This window comes from Nannospalax galili, unplaced genomic scaffold, assembly GCF_000622305.1.
Source record: "Nannospalax galili isolate Female #2095 unplaced genomic scaffold, S.galili_v1.0 scaffold2482, whole genome shotgun sequence".
Taxonomy (NCBI): domain Eukaryota; kingdom Metazoa; phylum Chordata; class Mammalia; order Rodentia; family Spalacidae; genus Nannospalax; species Nannospalax galili.
This window is the reverse complement of record NW_008347234.1, coordinates 425,559-433,279: the sequence shown is the minus strand read 5'-3', so window position 1 is coordinate 433,279 and position 7,721 is coordinate 425,559.

The window sequence follows — 7,721 nt, the reverse complement described above, 5'->3', positions numbered from 1 at the left end:
ATGCCTAGCTAGTTTAAAAAAAACAGAGGGAATCATATTAGTCCATCAACCTAATGAAAAATTACACATACAATATCTCTACATGATTCCATGTGTATAGCTTAACAGTGCTGGACAGGAGAAACATTTCTTTGAGTTGGTAGCCAGGGTGGTCCAAGAAATTCCCAAAATTACACAGGCAATTACCACTTCCCTTGATGGCCTGCCTCCCCAAACCTGAAGGTAAAACCCTATTGCTGGAAACAGAACATACTTCAGACACAGGATTTGGAGCACAAGAGCTGGAACTGACCTGAAAACACCTCTCCTAAAGGCTAGCTCTCATAGCTTTGGAGAGAAATATGAAGGTGCCAAGGGAAAACATCAATAGACGGACCAACACCAACTTTCAGACCAAATAATCCTATCAATGGACGGGACAGCAAATAGCATTGGTGCAGTAGTGGCACTTTTATCTTGGGGGCAATCAACAGCTACCTAATTTGGACTAAAAGCCCACTTAGTGGGAGGAAACCCAAGCGTGGTACTGTAAACATAACCAAATACACATGGGTGGTGTGGTCATGGATCTTAGGGAGAAGGGTTAGACAATGCAAGAGATAAATAATGCCTAGCCAGTTTAAAAAAAAAACCAGAGGGAATGATATGAATTGAACAACCTACTGGCAAATTATACATACAACTAGCTCAAGGAATATAATACATGTCTAGGCAAGGTTTATCTGAGAACATTTGGTCTTTGCCCAAGCTTTACCTATACAGCACATGGCAATTAAAAATACCAGACTGGTGGAACTCACCTTCGTGGATGTTTGAAAGCCATACTTTGAGGCCTATAGTAATCTGGTCAGTGGTACTTAAAGGACAGTTTTTGCTCCTTGCCCTCCTAGGTTGACTAAGCTCCAGGGGACTATGAGCATCTCTCCAAATGTCCTGTAACTGTGGTACATTACCTGTCCTCTTGATCAAGGATGCCATGGAGACCCCACTAAATGGACTTGAACCAACGTTCAGTCTACAAAGAGGAGGGCCAACACAGAAGAATCATTTCCTCCATGCTTCCAAGAGAAGCCAGCCACAGTCAAGCAGGACCTTTGACTGATCTTCACATAGATGGAACTGGTAAAAGAAAGGAGCTAGGGGCTCCTCCCAAGCCCATGTGACCTCTAAGGAACAGATCCTCAAATGACCTTAAGAATAAAAATGAATTGGTTTATTTGGGCCAATTGTATGGTCTTAAACACACAAAAGGAAATTATAACCAAAGATTAAAGGGCTCAATATAATTCTTTAAGAGTCCATGTTTACAGCTAAAGGCTACATAATAAGAAACAATGCCAGACAGGAAATACCTTGCTTTGAGTTGTTGGCCAGGGTGGCCCAAGAGACTCCCAGACAGTAACCCAGCATAGAACTGGGGAAACAAACAGCAGACCCCAATCTTAACTGAAGAAATATTAGCAACTGATTGCTGATAGGAGAGGAAGAGGTGATCTTCCTAAAATAAGATACTCTGGATAGGCTAACTAGATCTCAATGGATGGACTTGTACCAGGGAAGGTCTTGGGACACTGACTTGACAAATTGGGCCTTAACACAGGTGACAGAGTTATAGGGGTTCCAGGCAGGGCTATGGGAGGGTGTCAGTGGGGACAGGGGTATAAAGATGTTTAAGATTGTTTGAGGTGGTCTGTGTTAAATACACAAAAATACAATAATTATTTTTAAATTTAAAAATGTTAAATTGGGCAGAGAGAGGAGAAATAAATAATGCCTAACTAGTACAAAAAACAAAGAGAATTAATTGTATTAGTCCAAAAACCTACTCACAATTTCACATACAACAAATCTACATGAGTCCATGTGCATAGCTGAGGCTGCATAAGAAGTAGTACCAGACAGGAGAAACAATCCTTTGAGTTGTTGGCCAAGGTGATCCCAAAATTGCAAGGGACTCCCAAAATTACACAGACTATTGACACTGCCTTTGATTACCTCCCAGAACTTGAAGGTAAGATCCTATTGCTGAAAACAGTACATACTTCTGACACAGGATTTGGAGAAATGGAGCTGCAACTGACCTGGGAGCCACCTCCCATGAAAATGATCTCTCATAGCTTTGGAGAGCACTGCACAAGCTGCTAAGGGAGAACATCTATCAATGATCCACCCCAGCTTTAAGGCCTAATAATCACATTAATGACTGGCACAGCAAATGACATCGGTGCACTACTAGTGGCACTTTTATCTTGGGATTAATAAACAGCTACCTAGCTGGACTTAAGGCCCACTCACTGAGAAGAAACCCATGTATGCTACTATAAACATAGCCAAATACACATGGCTGGAAAGGTCATAGATCTTAGAGAAAACCCCAAGACTGTCACAGCCCTAGAAAAATATAATTTCTTACTATGTGCAAATATGGATCCTTATATTTACAGACAAGTATCCCAGTTACCATTTATCAAAGACATTTATTTTCCAACAGACAAAGATTGTTACAGAGTTCTACATCTGTTCACAAAATGTAGAACAAGGGGAAAAGGAAACACTAATGTATCTATTAACACTAATCAATGAAGCTCCTTCCTGCAACAGAGAGCCAGGTACATGAAAGGTCATAAATGGCCAGAGTGCAGAGAAAAAGATTGTTCAGAGCATGGATACTTGGACAGGACTACCATATTAAATTCTACCCACCCAGCGCTCAGCTCAGGGGCCATTGCAGAAGAGGGGGCAGAAAGATTGTAAGAGCCAGAGCAGAGGTGCATGATCATATGGAAATAAAGTCTTGCTCATATAAACCTACAGCAATGGTGTCAGCTTCCACAAGACCCATGTAAACTCAAGCAGACAAAACCCCAGCACAGAACGGTGGAAATGGGCAGCAGGGCCTAATATTAGTCAAAGAACTATTGGCAGCTAATTACTGCTGGGTGAAGAAGGGGTGATATTCTTAAGGGAGGGACTCTAGATAGGCTGACTATACCTCAGTAGATGAACTTACACTGAGGGATGTCTGGGGACTCTAACCTAACATGATAGGACTCCAACACAAATGACAGAATGTATGAATTCCAGTGGGGGAGGGGTATGGGAGAGTGCCAGTAAGGAAGGGGGTATAAAGATGATTAAGAGGTTCTGTATGAAATACAAAAAAGTCAATTTAAAGATTACAAAAAAATGTTAATTGGTGGCTGGCAGCATTTCTCAGTGGTTAAGAGAAGTTGCTGATCTTGAAGAGGACCTGGGTTTGAATCCTAGTGCTCATATGATAGCCATTAATTGTAACTCCAGTTCCAGGAGACCCAATGTCTTGTTCTGGCTTTCATGGGCATTGCACACATGTGATGAACTTACATACATGCAGGAAAAACACTCACACACATAAAATAATAAAGAAATATTTTTCATTTAAATTTATTTTTTGAGAATTTCATACAAGTATACAATAGTCTTCAAACCCCATTTCCTCCTGCAACTTTCTCCAGATCCTCCCCATCATGTCCCCTTCTGAAATTAATGTACTTCTTTTTTAATTTTCTTTTTTTAAATAAACTTTATTGAGAATTTCATTCATGCATATAAGGTGTTTTGATCAAATCCATGCCTACTCCCTCCCCTCCAACACCTCCCATATCTCCCCATCACTTTTTTTCTGACAAATTTGTGTACTCTTTCTTTCTTTCTAGGGCTTTTTACTACTCTAAAATTACCTCTCTGAAGAGATAACCCTAAAATCTTTTAAGGATTAGATAAGAACTCCCAAATACTTTTGTCATTTTTGGCCTTTGGAACGGAGTATGTTCCTAAGAGGCATAAGAACTCCCAAATACTTTTGTCATTTTTGGCCTTTGGAACAGAGTATGTTTCTAAGAGACGCAAGGACATTTTGACTTTTAGCCAAGAAAATGGCTACTTTTCTTTGGGGTCTTTTTTACTGTAACTGCCTAGCCAATTCCTACCTCCTACTCTTATCATACCATCCTCTGAAGAGGTTTCCCAAATTGATGATAGGGAATCAGAAGCAGAGCACTCTGGCTTCTTCGGTGCTGAACGGGGATGTAGGATGAGGCAATTGGGGTACCCCTTCAGTGGGTCTATCGAAAATACTCCCAAATTTCATGACTCATCTCTAGGAAGAAAAGAAAGTCCTTGACTGGTGAATAGGGGATGTGAAGGAGAAATAAAGGCAAGAGTAGTTAGCATTACAAGTTCTAGATGGAGGACCAGAAAAAAGTCAGAACAGGGAAAATTGAAATGCTCATATCAGAGTCCCTTGGGATTTCTTGACAAAAATTTCCAAAAGCACCCCTCTATTGGGTTCCTCCTCACTTTTATTTTGTCTGCCATGGCTGTACGCGAGAGTGATGGATACAGGATTTGCTTTCAGGTATTTTGGTAGCTATTGGAGTAGTTAGAATCAGTGTCAGTTCCCTTTCAAAGGCTTCACCATGAAAGCAGGATCCAGGCACTCTCAGGCAGTCCCCTGTGTTCTCACCCCATGTGCCAGAGGGAGGCCAGAACCCGGCACTCTCAGGCAGTATGCTGAGATCACAGCTGCTACACTGATGGAGGTCGGAGCCCACCCTCTCCATTTTAATTTTTCAATAAGCTATTAAGTACTATTAGGGATGCCCAGATGTCCATGGGTGTGGTCCCTCTACTTAGCACTTTTAATTCATAAGTATTACACTGAAACATGGAGATATTAAATAAGTCACTCACTGACACTGTAGCAGGAGCAGAATTTGAAAGTAAACCCCATGGCTACACAGCTAAAACTCATAGCTATACACTGATAAAAAAAAAAGGAGGAGTTCTACTACGGGTATTCTAATCAGATGTAACTATGTAGACAAATAAATAGACTCATATCATTGATTTTAGAAAGAAGAAAGAACTTAACTATATTGCACAATAAGATGATTTAGTGAAAAGAATCATATTTTAAATATATTTATATTTTAAATAACTAGAACCCTAGGGCTAGCCCTAGTAGGGCTTTAAATGTTCTCACAAGGAAAAGATACATGTTCAACATAAAGGTGTGTTAATGGCCCTAACATAACAACCAGTACATAATGTCTTTATTTATCAAAATGTCTCATCCCTCATATATTAATAAGCATACAAAGTTACTACATTGATAAATTTCAAAAGGTAATGAGTGAGAAAAATCCCAGAACAGATATGCAGGATTAAGAGAGTGGTTATTTTATTAAATAAAAACTAGAAAGAATAAACAATGCCCTGGAACCATGCCTGAGACACAGCTGGATGAGGGCCTAACCCTGAGATTCCAGCAGGACTTTTATTTTTCTTGCCTAACCTGGCTGTGTTGCAGCTGAATTGATGATTAGAGGATTTTTTCTCTAAGTGTCTATTCCCCCAAGTCCTCCTAGACACTTTCCATCCAAATGCAAACACTTTCCTCTGCTGTCTCCATCCAGCTCAGATTGAAGGGCCAATGTGGGATCACAAGTCTCTAGAGGCATCCACAGCTTTGCATTGCTTCCCCCTGAGACTTTGCAGAGCTTGTTATCTGTATCTTGATACTGACAAGTGAACAAGCTACAGTTCTGTTACACAGTCAAGATCCACAGGTCAGAGGTCAGAAAGGAAAGTCTCCTGCACAATGCATTCCTGGATATGGACATTGGGTCAATACTCTGGACATGAATCTTCTCATATTTCTCATTTGTTCTCTTATTTGTTTGTTCCTCGGACAAGAGTAAGTATTGAAATACTTGGTGGTTACCATTTAGAACTTTAAGGGGAACAGAACGTTCAACCATTTTTACTGTTCAAATGAAAAAAAAAGAATGGAAATAATGCCCAGAAGATTTAAGCATCTATACTACAAACACTGTCATTAACCATCTTCTCCCTCTTGGCTCACTGCTCTTCCAACCCTACCACACTACTTTATATCATTCAGAGTTCCATACACAAGATCATAAGATGCCATTTAGAAATGGTTATGGTAAGATTATATTCAAAAACATCCATAGGAAGAATCTGTGAGGTAAGGGGAAAATTATGTTCAACCTGGCAATACTTGCAAAGAAAAGTGCATCACAAATGACAGTCCTTTGTCATCTGTGGCACCAGGAAGGTCAGTATAACCAGATGTGCTGTGAAATGTGGTTGGGTTGAGGGCACCGAGTATAAAAAGAAAAATGAGAGACATTTACTTGGTTTTTTTCCGTCTCTTCCCAAGAGTGGTGGGAAAGTGAAAATATCCATTTATGTAAAAAAGAATGACTGTTTCATAAAGAGAAAGCAAGTATAGCTTTGCTTGTCAGTTTTGAAAAATTATTCCTACTCTGAGACCTACAAACATATGTGAAGAAAATACTAAGAATGTGTCCTCACAGAACATGCATTTTCCACTCAATGCTAATATTTAAAGGTAAAGATCCAACTAAGGGCTCTTATGAATTAGAGAAAAAAGTAGAGTATGTTTAGATCAGATTCCTAGGTCACTGTATATCATTAAGTAACATAGATATGAAATTCATTTGCCTGGATTTGTCATAATTATACACCAAAGCACGGCCACATGTTCTCCACAGAGCTCTAAGTTGATTAAACAATACTATGTAGCTTATACAAAAATATGTCCAGATATTGTAATATTTCATGTAGTAATAATGAATACTATATACTTCAGTGTAGTATAAAATACCCCATATCAAAGAAGTGGAATTGAGCCCATATTTATCATGTGGGCCACCTGAAGTATCCACTATCAGCAAAGAAGGGTCAGTGTCCATCTGTATCAGTTCCATATGGAAAAATTCCCTGCACCGCCCAGGATGTAGTCCATCATCTCCCACACAGTCTCCTACACTAGAAAAAAAGATAAACAATGTGTAAGAGATTATGGACATTCTACATGCTTCATGTTGATATTAAAATAGCATAAGGTTTTCATTCTCTCTTCTTGTCCCAGGTGTCTGTCATGAGCCTTCCCAACTGACTTTGATGGAAAATATTTCAGAGGTGACAGAATTTATTCTTGTGGGGTTAACAGACGCCACTGAACTGCAAGTCCCTTTATTTATAGTCTTCACTCTCATTTATTTGATCACAATGGCTGGGAACTTCGGGATGATTGTGTTGATTCTGCTGGATTCTCGACTCCACACTCCCATGTACTTTTTCCTCAGTCACCTCTCCCTGGTGGATAGTGTCTACGGTATTGAAATACTTGGTGGTTACCATTTAGAACTTTAAGGGGAACAGAACGTCCAACCATTTTTACTGTTCAAATGAAAAAAAAAAAGAATGGAAATAATGCCCAGAATATTTAAGCAGCTATACTACAAACACTGTCATTAACCATCTTCTCCCTCTTGGCTCACTGCTCTTCCAACCCTACCACACTACTTTATATCATTCAGAGTTCCATACACAAGATCATAAGATGCCATTTAGAAATGGTTATGGTAAGATTATATTCAAAAACATCCATAGGAAGAATCTGTGAGGTAAGGGGAAAATTATGTTCAACCTGGCAATACTTGCAAAGAAAAGTGCATCACAAATGACAGTCCTTTGTCATCTGTGGCACCAGGAAGGTCAGTATAATCAGATGTGCTGTGAAATGTGGTTGGGTTGAGGGCACCGAGTATAAAAAGAAAAATGAGAGACATTTACTTGGTTTTTTTTCCATCTCTTCCCAAGAGTGGTGGGAAAGTGAAAATATCCAT